This window comes from Crinia signifera, unplaced genomic scaffold (assembly GCF_055691185.1).
Source record: "Crinia signifera unplaced genomic scaffold, ASM5569118v1 HAP2_SCAFFOLD_222, whole genome shotgun sequence".
NCBI lineage: Eukaryota > Metazoa > Chordata > Amphibia > Anura > Myobatrachidae > Crinia > Crinia signifera.
Genome location: NW_028142115.1, coordinates 36,260 through 56,132, shown reverse-complemented (window position 1 = coordinate 56,132; position 19,873 = coordinate 36,260). Strand labels below are relative to the sequence as shown.

Here is a 19,873-nt window from a genome sequence, read left to right as displayed (position 1 = left end):
CTGTAGGTCTTTTTACATTACCAACACATGATTTTTTTCAGTAAGCCAATACAGTTAGCAAACTTTTTTATTAGCTTACCTGGTTATAGAAGTAGAAGAAGGCAAAAAAGTGACTGTATCTCACCTATAGCCATACCACATTGGATACGCCCAATCTCGTCTGATCTTGGAAGCTAAGCAGTGTTGGGCCTGGTTAGTACTTGGGTGGGAGACCACATGGGAACACCAGGTGCTGTAGGTTTTTTTTACCATTACTGGCAAATTGTTTTTATTCTCTAGCTATTTAAATTGGACACTTTTTCTTTTTATTGCCAATTCAGACATTTGGGAGAGGTCAAACAGACACAATAGCCATCACCTAAAGACTTACCACACTGTTTCGGCCCAATTACAACTGCTTTTGGCAGCTAAACAGTGTTGAGCCTCTTTAGTAGTTTAATTTGAGACCACCTGCTAATATTATGTCCTGTAGGTCTTTTTACATTACCAACACATGATTTTTTTAAGTAAGCCAATACAGTTAGGAAACTTTTTTATTAGCTTACCTGGTTATAGAAGTAGAAGAGGGCAAAAAAGTGATTGTATCTCACCTACAGCCATACCACATTGGATACGCCCAATCTCGTCTGATCTTGGAAGCTAAGCAGTGTTGGGCCTGGTTAGTACTTGGTTGGGAGACCACATGGGAACACCAGGTGCTGTAGGTTTTTTCCCATTACTGGCAAATTGTTTTTATTCTCTAGCTATTTAAATTGGAAACTTTTTCTTTTTATTGCCAATACAGACATTTGGGAGAGGTCAAACAGACACAATAGCCATCACCTAAAGACTTACCACACTGTTTCGGCCCAATTCCAACTGCTTTTGGCAGCTAAATAGTGTTGAGCCTCTTTAGTAGTTTAATTTGAGACCACCTGCTAATATTATGTCCTGTAGGTCTTTTTACATTAACAACACATGATTTTTTTCAGTAAGCCAGTACAGTTAGCAAACTTTTTTATTAGCTTACCTGGTTATAGAAGTAGAAGAAGGCAAAAAAGTGACTGTATCTCACCTACAGCCATACCACATTGGATACGCCCAATCTCGTCTGATCTTGGAAGCTAAGCAGTGTTGGGCCTGGTTAGTACTTGGGTGGGAGACCACATGGGAACACCAGGTGCTGTAGGTTTTTTCCCATTACTGGCAAATTGTTTTTATTCTCTAGCTATTTAAATTGGAAACTTTTTCTTTTTATTGCCAATACAGACATTTGGGAGAGGTCAAACAGACACAATAGCCATCACCTAAAGACTTACCACACTGTTTCGGCCCAATTCCAACTGCTTTTGGCAGCTAAACAGTGTTGAGCTTCTTTAGTAGTTTAATTTGAGACCACCTGCTAATATTATGTCCTGTAGGTCTTTTTACATTACCAACACATGATTTTTTTCAGTAAGCCAATAATGTTAGGAAACTTTTTTATTAGCTTACCTGGTTATAGAAGTAGAAGAGGACAAAAAAGTGACTGTATCTCACCTACAGCCATACCACATTGGATACGCCCAATCTCGTCTGATCTTGGAAGCTAAGCAGTGTTGGGCCTAGTTAGTACTTGGGTGGGAGACCACATGGGAACACCAGGTGCTGTAGGTTTTTTCCCATTACTGGCAAATTGTTTTTATTCTCTAGCTATTTAAATTGGACACTTTTTCTTTTTATTGCCAATACAGACATTTGGGAGAGGTCAAACAGACACAATAGCCATCACCTAAAGACTTACCACACTGTTTCGGCACAATTCCAACTGCTTTTGGCAGCTAAATATTGTTTAGCCTCTTTAGTAGTTTAATTTGAGGCCACCTGCTAATATTATGTCCTGTAGATCTTTTTACATTACCAACACATGATTTTTTTCAGTAAGCCAATACTTTTAGCAAACTTTTTTATTAGCTTACCTGGTTATAGAAGTAGAAGAAGGCAAAAAAGTGACTGTATCTCACCTACAGCCATACCACATTGGATACGCCCAATCTCGTCTGATCTTGGAAGCTAAGCAGTGTTGGGCCTGGTTAGTACTTGGTTGGGAGACCACATGGGAACACCAGGTGCTGTAGGTTTTTTCCCATTACTGGCAAATTGTTTTTATTCTCTAGCTATTTAAATTGGAAACTTTTTCTTTTTATTGCCAATATAGACATTTGGGAGAGGTCAAACAGACACAATAGCCATCACCTAAAGACTTACCACACTGTTTCGGCCCAATTCCAACTGCTTTTGGCAGCTAAATAGTGTTGAGCCTCTTTAGTAGTTTAATTTGAGACCACCTGCTAATATTATGTCCTGTAGGTCTTTTTACATTAACAACACATGATTTTTTTCAGTAAGCCAGTACAGTTAGCAAACTTTTTTATTAGCTTACCTGGTTATAGAAGTAGAAGAAGGCAAAAAAGTGACTGTATCTCACCTACAGCCATACCACATTGGATACGCCCAATCTCGTCTGATCTTGGAAGCTAAGCAGTGTTGGGCCTGGTTAGTACTTGGGTGGGAGACCACATGGGAACACCAGGTGCTGTAGGTTTTTTCCCATTACTGGCAAATTGTTTTTATTCTCTAGCTATTTAAATTGGAAACTTTTTCTTTTTATTGCCAATACAGACATTTGGGAGAGGTCAAACAGACACAATAGCCATCACCTAAAGACTTACCACACTGTTTCGGCCCAATTCCAACTGCTTTTGGCAGCTAAACAGTGTTGAGCTTCTTTAGTAGTTTAATTTGAGACCACCTGCTAATATTATGTCCTGTAGGTCTTTTTACATTACCAACACATGATTTTTTTCAGTAAGCCAATAATGTTAGGAAACTTTTTTATTAGCTTACCTGGTTATAGAAGTAGAAGAGGACAAAAAAGTGACTGTATCTCACCTACAGCCATACCACATTGGATACGCCCATTCTCGTCTGATCTTGGAAGCTAAGCAGTGTTGGGCCTAGTTAGTACTTGGGTGGGAGACCACATGGGAACACCAGGTGCTGTAGGTTTTTTCCCATTACTGGCAAATTGTTTTTATTCTCTAGCTATTTAAATTGGACACTTTTTCTTTTTATTGCCAATACAGACATTTGGGAGAGGTCAAACAGACACAATAGCCATCACCTAAAGACTTACCACACTGTTTCGGCACAATTCCAACTGCTTTTGGCAGCTAAATATTGTTTAGCCTCTTTAGTAGTTTAATTTGAGGCCACCTGCTAATATTATGTCCTGTAGATCTTTTTACATTACCAACACATGATTTTTTTCAGTAAGCCAATACTTTTAGCAAACTTTTTTATTAGCTTACCTGGTTATAGAAGTAGAAGAAGGCAAAAAAGTGACTGTATCTCACCTACAGCCATACCACATTGGATACGCCCAATCTCGTCTGATCTTGGAAGCTAAGCAGTGTTGGGCCTGGTTAGTACTTGGGTGGGAGACCACATGGGAACACCAGGTGCTGTAGGTTTTTTCCCATTACTGGCAAATTGTTTTTATTCTCTAGCTATTTAAATTGGAAACTTTTTATTTTTATTGCCAATACAGACATTTGGGAGAGGTCAAACAGACACAATAGCCATCACCTAAAGACTTACCACACTGTTTCGGCCCAATTCCAACTGCTTTTGGCAGCTAAACAGTGTTGAGCTTCTTTAGTAGTTTAATTTGAGACCACCTGCTAATATTATGTCCTGTAGGTCTTTTTACATTACCAACACATGATTTTTTTCAGTAAGCCAATAATGTTAGGAAACTTTTTTATTAGCTTACCTGGTTATAGAAGAAGAAGAGGACAAAAAAGTGACTGTATCTCACCTACAGCCATACCACATTGGATACGCCCAATCTCATCTGATCTTGGAAGCTAAGCAGTGTGTGGCCTGGTTAGTACTTGGGTGGGAGACCACATGGGAACACCAGGTGCTGTAGGTTTTTTCCCATTACTGGCAAATTGTTTTTATTCTATAGCTATTTAAATTGGAAACTTTTTCTTTTTATTGCCAATACAGACAATTGGGAGAGGTCAAACAGACACAATAGCCATCACCTAAAGACTTACCACACTGTTTCGGCCCAATTCCAACTGCTTTTGGCAGCTAAATATTGTTTAGCCTCTTTAGTAGTTTAATTTGAGGCCACCTGCTAATATTATGTCCTGTAGATCTTTTTACATTACCAACACATGATTTTTTTCAGTAAGCTAATACAGTTAGCAAACTTTTTTATTAGCTTACCTGGTTATAGAAGTAGAAGAAGGCAAAAAAGTGACGGTATCTCACCTACAGCCATACCACATTGGATACGCCCAATCTCGTCTGATCTTGGAAGCTAAGCAGTGTTGGGCCTGGTTAGTACTTGGGTTGGAGACCACATGGGAACACCAGGTGCTGTAGGTTTTTTCCCATTACTGGCAAAGTGTTTTTATTCTCTAGCTATTTAAATTGGAAACTTTTTCTTTTTATTGCCAATACAGACATTTGGGAGAGGTCAAACAGACACAATAGCCATCACCTAAAGACTTACCACACTGTTTCGGCCCAATTCCAACTGCTTTTGGCAGCTAAACAGTGTTGAGCTTCTTTAGTAGTTTAATTTGAGACCACCTGCTAATATTATGTCCTGTAGGTCTTTTTACATTACCAACACATGATTTTTTTCAGTAAGCCAATAATGTTAGGAAACTTTTTTATTAGCTTACCTGTTTATAGAAGAAGAAGAGGACAAAAAAGTGACTGCATCTCACCTACAGCCATACCACATTGGATACGCCCAATCTTGTCTGATCTTGGAAGCTAAGCAGTGTGTGGCCTGGTTAATATTTGGGTGGGAGACCACATGGGAACACCAGGTGCTGTAGGTTTTTTCCCATTACTGGCAAATTGTTTTTATTCTATAGCTATTTAAGTTGGAAACTTTTTTCTTTTTATTGCCAATACAGACAATTGGGAGAGGTCAAACAGACACAATAGCCATCACCTAAAGACTTACCACACTGTTTCGGCCCAATTCCAACTGCTTTTGGCAGCTAAACAGTGTTGAGCTTCTTTAGTAGTTTAATTTGAGACCACCTGCTAATATTATGTCCTGTAGGTCTTTTTACATTACCAACACATGATTTTTTTCAGTAAGCCAATAATGTTAGGAAACTTTTTTATTAGCTTACCTGGTTATAGAAGAAGAAGAGGACAAAAAAGTGACTGTATCTCAACTACAGCCATACCACATTGGATACGCCCAGTCTCATCTGATTTTGGAAGCTAAGCAGTGTGTGGCCTGGTTAGTACTTGGGTGGGAGACCACATGGGAACACCAGGTGCTGTAGGTTTTTTCCCATTACTGGCAAATTGTTTTTATTCTATAGCTATTTAAATTGGAAACTTTTTCTTTTTATTGCCAATACAGACAATTGGGAGAGGTCAAACAGACACAATAGCCATCACCTAAAGACTTACCACACTGTTTCGGCCCAATTCCAACTGCTTTTGGCAGCTAAATATTGTTTAGCCTCTTTAGTAGTTTAATTTGAGGCCACCTGCTAATATTATGTCCTGTAGATCTTTTTACATTACCAACACATGATTTTTTTCAGTAAGCCAATACAGTTAGCAAACTTTTTTATTAGCTTACCTGGTTATAGAAGTAGAAGAAGGCAAAAAAGTGACGGTATCTCACCTACAGCCATACCACATTGGATACGCCCAATCTCGTCTGATCTTGGAAGCTAAGCAGTGTTGGGCCTGGTTAGTACTTGGGTGGGAGACCACATGGGAACACCAGGTGCTGTAGTTTTTTTTTACCATTACTGGCAAATTGTTTTTATTCTCTAGCTATTTAAATTGGACACTTTTTCTTTTTATTGCCAATACAGACATTTGGGAGAGGTCAAACAGACACAATAGCCATCACCTAAAGACTTACCACACTGTTTCGGCCCAATTACAACTGCTTTTGGCAGCTAAACAGTGTTGAGCCTCTTTACTAGTTTAATTTGAGACCACCTGCTAATATTATGTCCTGTAGGTCTTTTTACATTACCAACACATGATTTTTTTAAGTAAGCCAATACAGTTAGGAAACTTTTTTATTAGCTTACCTGGTTATAGAAGTAGAAGAGGGCAAAAAAGTGATTGTATCTCACCTACAGCCATACCACATTGGATACGCCCAATCTCGTCTGATCTTGGAAGCTAAGCAGTGTTGGGCCTGGTTAGTACTTGGGTGGGAGACCACATGGGAACACCAGGTGTTGTAGGTTTTTTCCCATTACTGACAAATTGTTTTTATTCTATAGCTATTTAAATTGGAAACTTTTTCTTTTTATTGCCAATACAGACAATTGGGAGAGGTCAAACAGACACAATAGCCATTACCTAAAGACTTACCACACTGTTTCGGCCCAATTCCAACTGCTTTTGGCAGATAAATATTGTTTAGCCTCTTTAGTAGTTTAATTTGAGGCCACCTGCTAATATTATGTCCTGTAGATCTTTTTACATTACCAACACATGATTTTTTTCAGTAAGCCAATACATTTAGCAAACTTTTTTATTAGCTTACCTGGTTATAGAAGTAGAAGAAGGCAAAAAAGTGACTGTATCTCACCTACAGCCATACCACATTGGATACGCCCAATCTCGTCTGATCTTGGAAGCGAAGCAGTGTTGGGCCTGGTTAGTACATGGTTGGGAGACCACATGGGAACACCAGGTGCTGTAGGTTTTTTCCCATTACTGGCAAATTGTTTTTATTCTCTAGCTATTTAAATTGGAAACTTTTTCTTTTTATTGCCAATACAGACATTTGGGAGAGGTCAAACAGACACAATAGCCATCACCTAAAGACTTACCACACTGTTTCGGCCCAATTCCAACTGCTTTTGGCAGCTAAATAGTGTTGAGCCTCTTTAGTAGTTTAATTTGAGACCACCTGCTAATATTATGTCCTGTAGGTCTTTTTACATTACCAACACATGATTTTTTTCAGTAAGCCAATACAGTTAGCAAACTTTTTTATTAGCTTACCTGGTTATAGAAGTAGAAGAAGGCAAAAAAGTGACTGTATCTCACCTACAGCCATACCACATTGGATACGCCCAATCTCGTCTTATCTTGGAAGCTAAGCAGTGTTGGGCCTGGTTAGTACTTGGGTGGGAGACCACATGGGAACACCAGGTGCTGTAGGTTTTTTTTAATATTACTGGCAAATTGTTTTTATTCTCTAGCTATTTAAATTGGACACTTTTTCTTTTTATTGCCAATACAGACATTTGGGAGAGGTCAAACAGACACAATAGCCATCACCTAAAGACTTACCACACTGTTTCGGCCTAATTACAACTGCTTTTGGCAGCTAAACAGTGTTGAGCCTCTTTAGTAGTTTAATTTGAGACCACCTGCTAATATTATGTCCTGTAGGTCTTTTTACATTACCAACACATGATTTTTTTAAGTAAGCCAATACAGTTAGGAAACTTTTTTCTTAGCTTACCTGGTTATAGAAGTAGAAGAGGGCAAAAAAGTGATTGTATCTCACCTACAGCCATACCACATTGGATACGCCCAATCTCGTCTGATCTTGGAAGCTAAGCAGTGTGGGGCCTGGTTAGTACTTGGGTGGGAGACCACATGGGAACACCAGGTGTTGTAGGTTTTTTCCCATTACTGACAAATTGTTTTTATTCTATAGCTATTTAAATTGGAAACTTTTTCTTTTTATTGCCAATACAGACAATTGGGAGAGGTCAAACAGACACAATAGCCATTACCTAAAGACTTACCACACTGTTTCGGCCCAATTCCAACTGCTTTTGGCAGATAAATATTGTTTAGCCTCTTTAGTAGTTTAATTTGAGGCCACCTGCTAATATTATGTCCTGTAGATCTTTTTACATTACCAACACATGATTTTTTTCAGTAAGCCAATACATTTAGCAAACTTTTTTATTAGCTTACCTGGTTATAGAAGTAGAAGAAGGCAAAAAAGTGACTTTATCTCACCTACAGCCATACCACATTGGATACGCCTGATCTTGGAAGCGAAGCAGTGTTGGGCCTGGTTAGTACATGGTTGGGAGACCACATGGGAACACCAGGTGCTGTAGGTTTTTTCCCATTACTGGCAAATTGTTTTTATTCTCTAGCTATTTAAATTGGAAACTTTTTCTTTTTATTGCCAATACAGACATTTGGGAGAGGTCAAACAGACACAATAGCCATCACCTAAAGACTTACCACACTGTTTCGGCCCAATTCCAACTGCTTTTGGCAGCTAAATAGTGTTGAGCCTCTTTAGTAGTTTAATTTGAGACCACCTGCTAATATTATGTCCTGTAGGTCTTTTTACATTACCAACACATGATTTTTTTTAGTAAGCCAATACAGTTAGCAAACTTTTTTATTAGCTTACCTGGTTATAGAAGTAGAAGAAGGCAAAAAAGTGACTGTATCTCACCTACAGCCATACCACATTGGATACGCCCAATCTCGTCTTATCTTGGAAGCTAAGCAGTGTTGGGCCTGGTTAGTACTTGGGTGGGGGAACACCAGGTGCTGTAGGTTTTTTCCCATTACTGGCAAATTGTTTTTATTCTCTAGCTATTTAAATTGGAAACTTTTTCTTTTTATTGCCAATACAGACATTTGGGAGAGGTCAAACAGACACAATAGCCATCACCTAAAGACTTACTACACTGTTTCGGCCCAATTCCAACTGCTTTTGGCAGCTAAATATTGTTTAGCCTCTTTAGTAGTTTAATTTGAGGCCACCTGCTAATATCATGTCCTGTAGATCTTTTTACATTACCAACACATGATTTTTTTCAGTAAGCCAATACAGTTAGCAAACTTTTTTATTAGCTTACCTGGTTATAGAAGTAGAAGAAGGCAAAAAAGTGACTGTATCTCACCTACAGCCATACCACATTGGATACGCCAAATCTCGTCTGATCTTGGAAGCTAAGCAGTGTTGGGCCTGGTTAGTACTTGGGTGGGAGACCACATGGGAACACCAGGTGCTGTAGGTTTTTTCCCATTACTGGCAAATTGTTTTTATTCTCTAGCTATTTAAATTGGAAACTTTTTCTTTTTATTGCCAATACAGACATTTGGGAGAGGTCAAACAGACACAATAGCCATCACCTAAAGACTTACCACACTGTTTCGGCCCAATTCCAACTGCTTTTGGCAGCTAAATATTGTTTAGCCTCTTTAGTAGTTTAATTTGAGACCACCTGCTAATATTATGTCCTGTAGGTCTTTTTACATTACCAACACATGATTTTTTTCAGTAAGCCAATACAGTTAGCAAACTTTTTTATTAGCTTACCTGGTTATAGAAGTAGAAGAAGGCAAAAAAGTGACTGTATCTCACCTATAGCCATACCACATTGGATACGCCCAATCTCGTCTGATCTTGGAAGCTAAGCAGTGTTGGGCCTGGTTAGTACTTGGGTGGGAGACCACATGGGAACACCAGGTGCTGTAGGTTTTTTTTACCATTACTGGCAAATTGTTTTTATTCTCTAGCTATTTAAATTGGACACTTTTTCTTTTTATTGCCAATACAGACATTTGGGAGAGGTCAAACAGACACAATAGCCATCACCTAAAGACTTACCACACTGTTTCGGCCCAATTCCAACTGCTTTTGGCAGATAAATATTGTTTAGCCTCTTTAGTAGTTTAATTTGAGGCCACCTGCTAATATTATGTCCTGTAGATCTTTTTACATTACTAACACATGATTTTTTTCAGTAAGCCAATACAGTTAGCAAACTTTTTTATAAGCTTACCTGGTTATAGAAGTAGAAGAAGGCAAAAAAGTGACTGTATCTCACCTACAGCCATACCACATTGGATACGCCCAATCTCGTCTGATCTTGGAAGCTAAGCAGTGTTGGGCCTGGTTAGTACTTGGTTGGGAGACCACATGGGAACACCAGGTGCTGTAGGTTTTTTCCCATTACTGGCAAATTGTTTTTATTCTCTAGCTATTTAAATTGGAAACTTTTTCTTTTTATTGCCAATACAGACATTTGGGAGAGGTCAAACAGACACAATAGCCATCACCTAAAGACTTACCACACTGTTTCGGCCCAATTCCAACTGCTTTTGGCAGCTAAATAGTGTTGAGCCTCTTTAGTAGTTTAATTTGAGACCACCTGCTAATATTATGTCCTGTAGGTCTTTTTACATTAACAACACATGATTTTTTTCAGTAAGCCAGTACAGTTAGCAAACTTTTTTATTAGCTTACCTGGTTATAGAAGTAGAAGAAGGCAAAAAAGTGACTGTATCTCACCTACAGCCATACCACATTGGATACGCCCAATCTCGTCTGATCTTGGAAGCTAAGCAGTGTTGGGCCTGGTTAGTACTTGGGTGGGAGACCACATGGGAACACCAGGTGCTGTAGGTTTTTTCCCATTACTGGCAAATTGTTTTTATTCTCTAGCTATTTAAATTGGAAACTTTTTCTTTTTATTGCCAATACAGACATTTGGGAGAGGTCAAACAGACACAATAGCCATCACCTAAAGACTTACCACACTGTTTCGGCCCAATTCCAACTGCTTTTGGCAGCTAAACAGTGTTGAGCTTCTTTAGTAGTTTAATTTGAGACCACCTGCTAATATTATGTCCTGTAGGTCTTTTTACATTACCAACACATGATTTTTTTCAGTAAGCCAATAATGTTAGGAAACTTTTTTATTAGCTTACCTGGTTATAGAAGTAGAAGAGGACAAAAAAGTGACTGTATCTCACCTACAGCCATACCACATTGGATACGCCCAATCTCGTCTGATCTTGGAAGCTAAGCAGTGTTGGGCCTAGTTAGTACTTGGGTGGGAGACCACATGGGAACACCAGGTGCTGTAGGTTTTTTCCCATTACTGGCAAATTGTTTTTATTCTCTAGCTATTTAAATTGGACACTTTTTCTTTTTATTGCCAATACAGACATTTGGGAGAGGTCAAACAGACACAATAGCCATCACCTAAAGACTTACCACACTGTTTCGGCACAATTCCAACTGCTTTTGGCAGCTAAATATTGTTTAGCCTCTTTAGTAGTTTAATTTGAGGCCACCTGCTAATATTATGTCCTGTAGATCTTTTTACATTACCAACACATGATTTTTTTCAGTAAGCCAATACTTTTAGCAAACTTTTTTATTAGCTTACCTGGTTATAGAAGTAGAAGAAGGCAAAAAAGTGACTGTATCTCACCTACAGCCATACCACATTGGATACGCCCAATCTCGTCTGATCTTGGAAGCTAAGCAGTGTTGGGCCTGGTTAGTACTTGGGTGGGAGACCACATGGGAACACCAGGTGCTGTAGGTTTTTTCCCATTACTGGCAAATTGTTTTTATTCTCTAGCTATTTAAATTGGAAACTTTTTCTTTTTATTGCCAATACAGACATTTGGGAGAGGTCAAACAGACACAATAGCCATCACCTAAAGACTTACCACACTGTTTCGGCCCAATTCCAACTGCTTTTGGCAGCTAAATAGTGTTGAGCCTCTTTAGTAGTTTAATTTGAGACCACCTGCTAATATTATGTCCTGTAGGTCTTTTTACATTAACAACACATGATTTTTTTCAGTAAGCCAGTACAGTTAGCAAACTTTTTTATTAGCTTACCTGGTTATAGAAGTAGAAGAAGGCAAAAAAGTGACTGTATCTCACCTACAGCCATACCACATTGGATACGCCCAATCTCGTCTGATCTTGGAAGCTAAGCAGTGTTGGGCCTGGTTAGTACTTGGGTGGGAGACCACATGGGAACACCAGGTGCTGTAGGTTTTTTCCCATTACTGGCAAATTGTTTTTATTCTCTAGCTATTTAAATTGGAAACTTTTTCTTTTTATTGCCAATACAGACATTTGGGAGAGGTCAAACAGACACAATAGCCATCACCTAAAGACTTACCACACTGTTTCGGCCCAATTCCAACTGCTTTTGGCAGCTAAACAGTGTTGAGCTTCTTTAGTAGTTTAATTTGAGACCACCTGCTAATATTATGTCCTGTAGGTCTTTTTACATTACCAACACATGATTTTTTTCAGTAAGCCAATAATGTTAGGAAACTTTTTTATTAGCTTACCTGGTTATAGAAGTAGAAGAGGACAAAAAAGTGACTGTATCTCACCTACAGCCATACCACATTGGATACGCCTGATCTTGGAAGCTAAGCAGTGTTGGGCCTAGTTAGTACTTGGGTGGGAGACCACATGGGAACACCAGGTGCTGTAGGTTTTTTCCCATTACTGGCAAATTGTTTTTATTCTCTAGCTATTTAAATTGGACACTTTTTCTTTTTATTGACAATACAGACATTTGGGAGAGGTCAAACAGACACAATAGCCATCACCTAAAGACTTACCACACTGTTTCGGCACAATTCCAACTGCTTTTGGCAGCTAAATATTGTTTAGCCTCTTTAGTAGTTTAATTTGAGGCCACCTGCTAATATTATGTCCTGTAGATCTTTTTACATTACCAACACATGATTTTTTTCAGTAAGCCAATACTTTTAGCAAACTTTTTTATTAGCTTACCTGGTTATAGAAGTAGAAGAAGGCAAAAAAGTGACTGTATCTCACCTACAGCCATACCACATTGGATACGCCCAATCTCGTCTGATCTTGGAAGCTAAGCAGTGTTGGGCCTGGTTAGTACTTGGGTGGGAGACCACATGGGAACACCAGGTGCTGTAGGTTTTTTCCCATTACTGGCAAATTGTTTTTATTCTCTAGCTATTTAAATTGGAAACTTTTTATTTTTATTGCCAATACAGACATTTGGGAGAGGTCAAACAGACACAATAGCCATCACCTAAAGACTTACCACACTGTTTCGGCCCAATTCCAACTGCTTTTGGCAGCTAAACAGTGTTGAGCTTCTTTAGTAGTTTAATTTGAGACCACCTGCTAATATTATGTCCTGTAGGTCTTTTTACATTACCAACACATGATTTTTTTCAGTAAGCCAATAATGTTAGGAAACTTTTTTATTAGCTTACCTGGTTATAGAAGAAGAAGAGGACAAAAAAGTGACTGTATCTCACCTACAGCCATACCACATTGGATACGCCCAATCTCATCTGATCTTGGAAGCTAAGCAGTGTGTGGCCTGGTTAGTACTTGGGTGGGAGACCACATGGGAACACCAGGTGCTGTAGGTTTTTTCCCATTACTGGCAAATTGTTTTTATTCTATAGCTATTTAAATTGGAAACTTTTTCTTTTTATTGCCAATACAGACAATTGGGAGAGGTCAAACAGACACAATAGCCATCACCTAAAGACTTACCACACTGTTTCGGCCCAATTCCAACTGCTTTTGGCAGCTAAATATTGTTTAGCCTCTTTAGTAGTTTAATTTGAGGCCACCTGCTAATATTATGTCCTGTAGATCTTTTTACATTACCAACACATGATTTTTTTCAGTAAGCTAATACAGTTAGCAAACTTTTTTATTAGCTTACCTGGTTATAGAAGTAGAAGAAGGCAAAAAAGTGACGGTATCTCACCTACAGCCATACCACATTGGATACGCCCAATCTCGTCTGATCTTGGAAGCTAAGCAGTGTTGGGCCTGGTTAGTACTTGGGTTGGAGACCACATGGGAACACCAGGTGCTGTAGGTTTTTTCCCATTACTGGCAAAGTGTTTTTATTCTCTAGCTATTTAAATTGGAAACTTTTTCTTTTTATTGCCAATACAGACATTTGGGAGAGGTCAAACAGACACAATAGCCATCACCTAAAGACTTACCACACTGTTTCGGCCCAATTCCAACTGCTTTTGGCAGCTAAACAGTGTTGAGCTTCTTTAGTAGTTTAATTTGAGACCACCTGCTAATATTATGTCCTGTAGGTCTTTTTACATTACCAACACATGATTTTTTTCAGTAAGCCAATAATGTTAGGAAACTTTTTTATTAGCTTACCTGTTTATAGAAGAAGAAGAGGACAAAAAAGTGACTGCATCTCACCTACAGCCATACCACATTGGATACGCCCAATCTTGTCTGATCTTGGAAGCTAAGCAGTGTGTGGCCTGGTTAATACTTGGGTGGGAGACCACATGGGAACACCAGGTGCTGTAGGTTTTTTCCCATTACTGGCAAATTGTTTTTATTCTATAGCTATTTAAGTTGGAAACTTTTTCTTTTTATTGCCAATACAGACAATTGGGAGAGGTCAAACAGACACAATAGCCATCACCTAAAGACTTACCACACTGTTTCGGCCCAATTCCAACTGCTTTTGGCAGCTAAATATTGTTTAGCCTCTTTAGTAGTTTAATTTGAGGCCACCTGCTAATATTATGTCCTGTAGATCTTTTTACATTACCAACACATGATTTTTTTCAGTAAGCCAATACAGTTAGCAAACTTTTTTATTAGCTTACCTGGTTATAGAAGTAGAAGAAGGCAAAAAAGTGACGGTATCTCACCTACAGCCATACCACATTGGATACGCCCAATCTCGTCTGATCTTGGAAGCTAAGCAGTGTTGGGCCTGGTTAGTACTTGGGTGGGAGACCACATGGGAACACCAGGTGCTGTAGTTTTTTTTTACCATTACTGGCAAATTGTTTTTATTCTCTAGCTATTTAAATTGGACACTTTTTCTTTTTATTGCCAATACAGACATTTGGGAGAGGTCAAACAGACACAATAGCCATCACCTAAAGACTTACCACACTGTTTCGGCCCAATTACAACTGCTTTTGGCAGCTAAACAGTGTTGAGCCTCTTTACTAGTTTAATTTGAGACCACCTGCTAATATTATGTCCTGTAGGTCTTTTTACATTACCAACACATGATTTTTTTAAGTAAGCCAATACAGTTAGGAAACTTTTTTATTAGCTTACCTGGTTATAGAAGTAGAAGAGGGCAAAAAAGTGATTGTATCTCACCTACAGCCATACCACATTGGATACGCCCAATCTCGTCTGATCTTGGAAGCTAAGCAGTGTGGGGCCTGGTTAGTACTTGGGTGGGAGACCACATGGGAACACCAGGTGTTGTAGGTTTTTTCCCATTACTGACAAATTGTTTTTATTCTATAGCTATTTAAATTGGAAACTTTTTCTTTTTATTGCCAATACAGACAATTGGGAGAGGTCAAACAGACACAATAGCCATTACCTAAAGACTTACCACACTGTTTCGGCCCAATTCCAACTGCTTTTGGCAGATAAATATTGTTTAGCCTCTTTAGTAGTTTAATTTGAGGCCACCTGCTAATATTATGTCCTGTAGATCTTTTTACATTACTAACACATGATTTTTTTCAGTAAGCCAATACAGTTAGCAAACTTTTTTATAAGCTTACCTGGTTATAGAAGTAGAAGAAGGCAAAAAAGTGACTGTATCTCACCTACAGCCATACCACATTGGATACGCCCAATCTCGTCTGATCTTGGAAGCTAAGCAGTGCTGGGCCTGGTTAGTACTTGGTTGGGAGACCACATGGGAACACCAGGTGCTGTAGGTTTTTTCCCATTACTGGCAAATTGTTTTTATTCTCTAGCTATTTAAATTGGAAACTTTTTCTTTTTATTGCCAATACAGACATTTGGGAGAGGTCAAACAGACACAATAGCCATCACCTAAAGACTTACCACACTGTTTCGGCCCAATTCCAACTGCTTTTGGCAGCTAAATAGTGTTGAGCCTCTTTAGTAGTTTAATTTGAGACCACCTGCTAATATTATGTCCTGTAGGTCTTTTTACATTAACAACACATGATTTTTTTCAGTAAGCCAGTACAGTTAGCAAACTTTTTTATGAGCTTACCTGGTTATAGAAGTAGAAGAAGGCAAAAAAGTGACTGTATCTCACCTACAGCCATACCACATTGGATACGCCCAATCTCATCTGATCTTGGAAGCTAAGCAGTGTGGGGCCTGGTTGGTACTTGGGTGGGAGACCAAATTTGAACACCAGGTGCTGTAGGTTTTTTACCATTACTGGCAAATTGTTTTTATTCTATAGCTATTTAAATTTGAAACTTTTTCTTTTTATTGCCAATACAAACAATTGGGAGAGGTCAAACAGACACAATAGCCATCACCTAAAGACTTACCACACTGTTTCGGCCCAATTCCAACTGCTTTTGGCAGCTAAATATTGTTTAGCCTCTTTAGTAGTTTAATTTGAGGCCACCTGCTAATATTATGTCCTGTAGATCTTTTTACATTACCAACACATGATTTTTTTCAGTAAGCCAATACAGTTAGCAAACTTTTTTATTAGCTTACCTGGTTATAGAAGTAGTAGAAGGCAAAAAAGTGACTGTATCTCACCTACAGCCATACCACATTGGATATGCCCAATCTCGTCTGATCTTGGAAGCTAAGCAGTGTTGGGCCTGGTAAGTACTTGGGTGGGAGACCACATGGGAACACCAGGTGCTGTAGGTTTTTTCCCATTACTGGCAAATTGTTTTTATTCTCTAGCTATTTAAATTGGAAACTTTTTCTTTTTATTGCCAATACAGACATTTGGGAGAGGTCAAACAGACACAATAGCCATCACCTAAAGACTTACCACACTGTTTCGGCCCAATTCCAACTGCTTTTGGCAGCTAAACAGTGTTGAGCTTCTTTAGTAGTTTAATTTGAGACCACCTGCTAATATTATGTCCTGTAGGTCTTTTTACATTACCAACACATGATTTTTTTCAGTAAGCCAATAATGTTAGGAAACTTCTTTATTAGCTTACCTGGTTATAGAAGTAGAAGAGGGCAAAAAAGTGACTGTATCACACCTACGGCCATACCACATTGAATACGCCCAATCTCGTCTGATCTTGGAAGCTAAGCAGTGTTGGGCCTGGTTAGTACTTGGGTTGGAGACCACATGGGAACACCAGGTGCTGTAGGTTTTTTCCCATTACTGGCAAATTGTTTTTATTCTCTAGCTATTTAAATTGGACACTTTTTCTTTTTATTGCCAATACAGACATTTGGGAGAGGTCAAACAGACACAATAGCCATCACCTAAAGACTTACCACACTGTTTCGGCCCAATTACAACTGCTTTTGGCAGCTAAACAGTGTTGAGCCTCTTTAGTAGTTTAATTTGAGACCACCTGCTAATATTATGTCCTGTAGGTCTTTTTACATTACCAACACATGATTTTTTTCAGTAAGCCAATAATGTTAGGAAACTTTTTTATTAGCTTACCTGGTTATAGAAGTAGAAGAGGGCAAAAAAGTGACTGTATCACACCTACGGCCATACCACATTGAATACGCCCAATCTCGTCTGATCTTGGAGGCTAAGCAGTGTTGGGCCTGGTTAGTACTTGGGTGGGAGACCACATGGGAACACCAGGTGCTGTAGGTTTTTTCCCATTACTGGCAAATTGTTTTTATTCTCTAGCTATTTAAATTGGAAACTTTTTCTTTTTATTGCCAATACAGACATTTGGGAGAGGTCAAACAGACACAATAGCCATCACCTAAAGACTTACCACACTGTTTCGGCCCAATTCCAACTGCTTTTGGCAGCTAAATAGTGTTTAGCCTCTTTAGTAGTTTAATTTGAGACCACCTGCTAATATTATGTCCTGTTGTTCTTTTTACATTACCAACACATGATTTTTTTCAGTAAGCCAATACAGTTAGCAAACTTTTTTATTAGCTTACCTGGTTATAGAAGTAGAAGAAGGCAAAAAAGTGACTGTATCTCACCTACAGCCATACCACATTGGATACGCCCAATCTCGTCTGATCTTGGAAGCTAAGCAGTGTTGGGCCTGGTTAGTACTTGGGTGTGAGACCACATGGGTCACCATGTGCTGTAGGTTTTTTCCCATTACTGGCAAATTGTTTTTATTCTCTAGCTATTTAAATTGGAAACTTTTTCTTTTTATTGCCAATACAGACATTTGGGAGAGGTCAAACAGACACAATAGCCATCACCTAAAGACTTACCACACTGTTTAGGCCCAATTCCAACTGCTTTTGGCAGCTAAATAGTGTTGAGCCTCTTTAGTAGTTTAATTTGAGACCACCTGCTAATATTATGTCCTGTAGGTCTTTTTACATTAACAACACATGATTTTTTTTCAGTAAGCCAATACAGTTAGGAAACTTTTTTATTAGCTTACCTTTAGATAGAAGTAGAAGAGGGAAAAAAAAGTGCTTGTATCACACGTACAGCCATACCACATTGGACACGCCCAATCTCGACTGATCTTGGAAGCTAAGCAATGTTGGGCCTAGTTAGTACTTGGGTGGGAGACCACATGGGAACACCAGGTGCTGTAGGTTTTTTTCCCATTACTGGCAAATTGTTTTTATTCTCTAGCTATTTAAATTGGAAACTTTTTCTTTTTATTGCCAATACAGACATTTGGGAGAGGTCAAACAGACACAATAGCCATCACCTAAAGACTTACCACACTGTTTCGGCCCAATTACAACTGCTTTTGGCAGCTAAACAGTGTTGAGCCTCTTTAGTAGTTTAATTTGAGACCACCTGCTAATATTATGTCCTGTAAGTCTTGTACATTACCAACACATGATTTTTTTAAGTAAGCCAATACAGTTAGGAAACTTTTTTATTAGCTTACCTGGTTATAGAAGTAGAAGAGGGCAAAAAAGTGATTGTATCTCACCTACAGCCATACCACATTGGATACGCCCAATCTCATCTGATCTTGGAAGCTAAGCAGTGTGGGGCCTGGTTAGTACTTGGGTGGGAGACCAAATTTGAACACCAGGTGCTGTAGGTTTTTTACCATTACTGGCAAATTGTTTTTATTCTATAGCTATTTAAATTTGAAACTTTTTCTTTTTATTGCCAATACAAACAATTGGGAGAGGTCAAACAGACACAATAGCCATCACCTAAAGACTTACCACACTGTTTCGGCCCAATTCCAACTGCTTTTGGCAGCTAAATATTGTTTAGCCTCTTTAGTAGTTTAATTTGAGGCCACCTGCTAATATTATGTCCTGTAGATCTTTTTACATTACCAACACATGATTTTTTTCAGTAAGCCAATACAGTTAGCAAACTTTTTTATTAGCTTACCTGGTTATAGAAGTAGAAGAAGGCAAAAAAGTGACTGTATCTCAACTACAGCCATACCACATTGGATACGCCCAATCTTGTCTGATCTTGGAAGCTAAGCAGTGTTGGGCCTGGTAAGTACTTGGGTGGGAGACCACATGGGAACACCAGGTGCTGTAGGTTTTTTCCCATTACTGGCAAATTGTTTTTATTCTCTAGCTATTTAAATTGGAAACTTTTTCTTTTTATTGCCAATACAGACATTTGGGAGAGGTCAAACAGACACAATAGCCATCACCTAAAGACTTACCACACTGTTTCGGCCCAATTCCAACTGCTTTTGGCAGCTAAACAGTGTTGAGCTTCTTTAGTAGTTTAATTTGAGACCACCTGCTAATATTATGTCCTGTAGGTCTTTTTACATTAACAACACATGATTTTTTTTCAGTAAGCCAATACAGTTAGGAAACTTTTTTATTAGCTTACCTTTAGATAAAAGTAGAAGAGGGCAAAAAAGTGCTTGTATCACACGTACAGCCATACCACATTGGACACGCCCAATCTCGACTGATCTTGGTAGCTAAGCAGTGTTGGGCATGGTTAGTACTTGGGTGGGAGACCACATGGGAACATCAGGTGCTGTAGGTTTTTTCCCATTACTGGCAAATTGTGTTTATTCTCTAGCTATTTAAATTGGAAACTTTTTCTTTTTATTGCCAATACAGACATTTGGGAGAGGTCAAACAGACACAATAGCCATCACCTAAAGACTTACCACACTGTTTCGGCCCAATTCCAACTGCTTTTGG

At 38.8% G+C, this 19,873-nt stretch overlaps 35 non-coding genes and 8 pseudogenes across 35 annotated transcripts; all 43 read left to right on the top strand.

Annotated features, from left to right (window-relative positions):
* The first annotated feature begins 122 nt into the window (after positions 1–122).
* On the top strand, positions 123–241 carry LOC146053861 (5S ribosomal RNA). Its single transcript, XR_014467865.1, has one exon. It is a non-coding gene; the product is annotated as a 5S ribosomal RNA (ribosomal RNA).
* A 347-nt stretch (positions 242–588) lies between these two features.
* On the top strand, positions 589–707 carry LOC146053853 (5S ribosomal RNA). Its single transcript, XR_014467858.1, has one exon. It is a non-coding gene; the product is annotated as a 5S ribosomal RNA (ribosomal RNA).
* A 345-nt stretch (positions 708–1,052) lies between these two features.
* LOC146053978 (5S ribosomal RNA) lies at positions 1,053–1,171 on the top strand. Its single transcript, XR_014467971.1, has one exon. It is a non-coding gene; the product is annotated as a 5S ribosomal RNA (ribosomal RNA).
* Positions 1,172–1,516: 345 nt separating this feature from the next.
* Positions 1,517–1,635, top strand: LOC146053950 (5S ribosomal RNA). Its single transcript, XR_014467946.1, has one exon. It is a non-coding gene; the product is annotated as a 5S ribosomal RNA (ribosomal RNA).
* A 345-nt stretch (positions 1,636–1,980) lies between these two features.
* LOC146053852 (5S ribosomal RNA) lies at positions 1,981–2,099 on the top strand. Its single transcript, XR_014467857.1, has one exon. It is a non-coding gene; the product is annotated as a 5S ribosomal RNA (ribosomal RNA).
* Positions 2,100–2,444: 345 nt separating this feature from the next.
* LOC146053965 (5S ribosomal RNA) lies at positions 2,445–2,563 on the top strand. Its single transcript, XR_014467959.1, has one exon. It is a non-coding gene; the product is annotated as a 5S ribosomal RNA (ribosomal RNA).
* Positions 2,564–2,908: 345 nt separating this feature from the next.
* On the top strand, positions 2,909–3,027 carry LOC146054126 (5S ribosomal RNA). The gene has a single exon (XR_014468106.1). It is a non-coding gene; the product is annotated as a 5S ribosomal RNA (ribosomal RNA).
* A 345-nt stretch (positions 3,028–3,372) lies between these two features.
* On the top strand, positions 3,373–3,491 carry LOC146053952 (5S ribosomal RNA). The gene has a single exon (XR_014467948.1). It is a non-coding gene; the product is annotated as a 5S ribosomal RNA (ribosomal RNA).
* Positions 3,492–3,836: 345 nt separating this feature from the next.
* Positions 3,837–3,955, top strand: LOC146054065 (5S ribosomal RNA). The gene has a single exon (XR_014468050.1). It is a non-coding gene; the product is annotated as a 5S ribosomal RNA (ribosomal RNA).
* Positions 3,956–4,300: 345 nt separating this feature from the next.
* On the top strand, positions 4,301–4,419 carry LOC146054067 (5S ribosomal RNA). Its single transcript, XR_014468052.1, has one exon. It is a non-coding gene; the product is annotated as a 5S ribosomal RNA (ribosomal RNA).
* A 345-nt stretch (positions 4,420–4,764) lies between these two features.
* LOC146054211 (5S ribosomal RNA) lies at positions 4,765–4,883 on the top strand (annotated as a pseudogene).
* A 346-nt stretch (positions 4,884–5,229) lies between these two features.
* LOC146054191 (5S ribosomal RNA) lies at positions 5,230–5,348 on the top strand (annotated as a pseudogene).
* A 345-nt stretch (positions 5,349–5,693) lies between these two features.
* On the top strand, positions 5,694–5,812 carry LOC146053900 (5S ribosomal RNA). The gene has a single exon (XR_014467900.1). It is a non-coding gene; the product is annotated as a 5S ribosomal RNA (ribosomal RNA).
* A 347-nt stretch (positions 5,813–6,159) lies between these two features.
* LOC146053894 (5S ribosomal RNA) lies at positions 6,160–6,278 on the top strand. The gene has a single exon (XR_014467895.1). It is a non-coding gene; the product is annotated as a 5S ribosomal RNA (ribosomal RNA).
* A 345-nt stretch (positions 6,279–6,623) lies between these two features.
* Positions 6,624–6,742, top strand: LOC146054079 (5S ribosomal RNA). The gene has a single exon (XR_014468063.1). It is a non-coding gene; the product is annotated as a 5S ribosomal RNA (ribosomal RNA).
* A 345-nt stretch (positions 6,743–7,087) lies between these two features.
* LOC146054083 (5S ribosomal RNA) lies at positions 7,088–7,206 on the top strand. The gene has a single exon (XR_014468067.1). It is a non-coding gene; the product is annotated as a 5S ribosomal RNA (ribosomal RNA).
* A 347-nt stretch (positions 7,207–7,553) lies between these two features.
* On the top strand, positions 7,554–7,672 carry LOC146053937 (5S ribosomal RNA). The gene has a single exon (XR_014467934.1). It is a non-coding gene; the product is annotated as a 5S ribosomal RNA (ribosomal RNA).
* Positions 7,673–8,017: 345 nt separating this feature from the next.
* On the top strand, positions 8,018–8,126 carry LOC146054232 (5S ribosomal RNA; annotated as a pseudogene).
* A 345-nt stretch (positions 8,127–8,471) lies between these two features.
* Positions 8,472–8,580, top strand: LOC146054235 (5S ribosomal RNA; annotated as a pseudogene).
* A 345-nt stretch (positions 8,581–8,925) lies between these two features.
* LOC146054011 (5S ribosomal RNA) lies at positions 8,926–9,044 on the top strand. Its single transcript, XR_014468001.1, has one exon. It is a non-coding gene; the product is annotated as a 5S ribosomal RNA (ribosomal RNA).
* A 345-nt stretch (positions 9,045–9,389) lies between these two features.
* LOC146053860 (5S ribosomal RNA) lies at positions 9,390–9,508 on the top strand. The gene has a single exon (XR_014467864.1). It is a non-coding gene; the product is annotated as a 5S ribosomal RNA (ribosomal RNA).
* A 347-nt stretch (positions 9,509–9,855) lies between these two features.
* LOC146053851 (5S ribosomal RNA) lies at positions 9,856–9,974 on the top strand. The gene has a single exon (XR_014467856.1). It is a non-coding gene; the product is annotated as a 5S ribosomal RNA (ribosomal RNA).
* Positions 9,975–10,319: 345 nt separating this feature from the next.
* LOC146053940 (5S ribosomal RNA) lies at positions 10,320–10,438 on the top strand. The gene has a single exon (XR_014467937.1). It is a non-coding gene; the product is annotated as a 5S ribosomal RNA (ribosomal RNA).
* Positions 10,439–10,783: 345 nt separating this feature from the next.
* On the top strand, positions 10,784–10,902 carry LOC146053949 (5S ribosomal RNA). Its single transcript, XR_014467945.1, has one exon. It is a non-coding gene; the product is annotated as a 5S ribosomal RNA (ribosomal RNA).
* Positions 10,903–11,247: 345 nt separating this feature from the next.
* On the top strand, positions 11,248–11,366 carry LOC146053928 (5S ribosomal RNA). Its single transcript, XR_014467926.1, has one exon. It is a non-coding gene; the product is annotated as a 5S ribosomal RNA (ribosomal RNA).
* Positions 11,367–11,711: 345 nt separating this feature from the next.
* On the top strand, positions 11,712–11,830 carry LOC146053916 (5S ribosomal RNA). The gene has a single exon (XR_014467915.1). It is a non-coding gene; the product is annotated as a 5S ribosomal RNA (ribosomal RNA).
* Positions 11,831–12,175: 345 nt separating this feature from the next.
* On the top strand, positions 12,176–12,284 carry LOC146054231 (5S ribosomal RNA; annotated as a pseudogene).
* A 345-nt stretch (positions 12,285–12,629) lies between these two features.
* On the top strand, positions 12,630–12,748 carry LOC146053904 (5S ribosomal RNA). The gene has a single exon (XR_014467904.1). It is a non-coding gene; the product is annotated as a 5S ribosomal RNA (ribosomal RNA).
* Positions 12,749–13,093: 345 nt separating this feature from the next.
* Positions 13,094–13,212, top strand: LOC146054064 (5S ribosomal RNA). Its single transcript, XR_014468049.1, has one exon. It is a non-coding gene; the product is annotated as a 5S ribosomal RNA (ribosomal RNA).
* A 345-nt stretch (positions 13,213–13,557) lies between these two features.
* On the top strand, positions 13,558–13,676 carry LOC146054066 (5S ribosomal RNA). The gene has a single exon (XR_014468051.1). It is a non-coding gene; the product is annotated as a 5S ribosomal RNA (ribosomal RNA).
* A 345-nt stretch (positions 13,677–14,021) lies between these two features.
* LOC146054190 (5S ribosomal RNA) lies at positions 14,022–14,140 on the top strand (annotated as a pseudogene).
* A 345-nt stretch (positions 14,141–14,485) lies between these two features.
* Positions 14,486–14,604, top strand: LOC146053899 (5S ribosomal RNA). Its single transcript, XR_014467899.1, has one exon. It is a non-coding gene; the product is annotated as a 5S ribosomal RNA (ribosomal RNA).
* A 347-nt stretch (positions 14,605–14,951) lies between these two features.
* Positions 14,952–15,070, top strand: LOC146053936 (5S ribosomal RNA). Its single transcript, XR_014467933.1, has one exon. It is a non-coding gene; the product is annotated as a 5S ribosomal RNA (ribosomal RNA).
* Positions 15,071–15,415: 345 nt separating this feature from the next.
* Positions 15,416–15,534, top strand: LOC146053886 (5S ribosomal RNA). The gene has a single exon (XR_014467888.1). It is a non-coding gene; the product is annotated as a 5S ribosomal RNA (ribosomal RNA).
* Positions 15,535–15,879: 345 nt separating this feature from the next.
* Positions 15,880–15,998, top strand: LOC146054143 (5S ribosomal RNA). The gene has a single exon (XR_014468121.1). It is a non-coding gene; the product is annotated as a 5S ribosomal RNA (ribosomal RNA).
* Positions 15,999–16,343: 345 nt separating this feature from the next.
* Positions 16,344–16,462, top strand: LOC146053907 (5S ribosomal RNA). Its single transcript, XR_014467907.1, has one exon. It is a non-coding gene; the product is annotated as a 5S ribosomal RNA (ribosomal RNA).
* A 345-nt stretch (positions 16,463–16,807) lies between these two features.
* LOC146054058 (5S ribosomal RNA) lies at positions 16,808–16,926 on the top strand. The gene has a single exon (XR_014468044.1). It is a non-coding gene; the product is annotated as a 5S ribosomal RNA (ribosomal RNA).
* A 345-nt stretch (positions 16,927–17,271) lies between these two features.
* On the top strand, positions 17,272–17,390 carry LOC146053906 (5S ribosomal RNA). The gene has a single exon (XR_014467906.1). It is a non-coding gene; the product is annotated as a 5S ribosomal RNA (ribosomal RNA).
* A 345-nt stretch (positions 17,391–17,735) lies between these two features.
* Positions 17,736–17,853, top strand: LOC146054221 (5S ribosomal RNA; annotated as a pseudogene).
* Positions 17,854–18,200: 347 nt separating this feature from the next.
* LOC146054142 (5S ribosomal RNA) lies at positions 18,201–18,319 on the top strand. The gene has a single exon (XR_014468120.1). It is a non-coding gene; the product is annotated as a 5S ribosomal RNA (ribosomal RNA).
* Positions 18,320–18,664: 345 nt separating this feature from the next.
* Positions 18,665–18,783, top strand: LOC146054115 (5S ribosomal RNA). Its single transcript, XR_014468096.1, has one exon. It is a non-coding gene; the product is annotated as a 5S ribosomal RNA (ribosomal RNA).
* Positions 18,784–19,128: 345 nt separating this feature from the next.
* On the top strand, positions 19,129–19,247 carry LOC146054119 (5S ribosomal RNA). The gene has a single exon (XR_014468099.1). It is a non-coding gene; the product is annotated as a 5S ribosomal RNA (ribosomal RNA).
* A 346-nt stretch (positions 19,248–19,593) lies between these two features.
* LOC146054203 (5S ribosomal RNA) lies at positions 19,594–19,712 on the top strand (annotated as a pseudogene).
* The last annotated feature ends 161 nt before the right edge of the window (positions 19,713–19,873 follow it).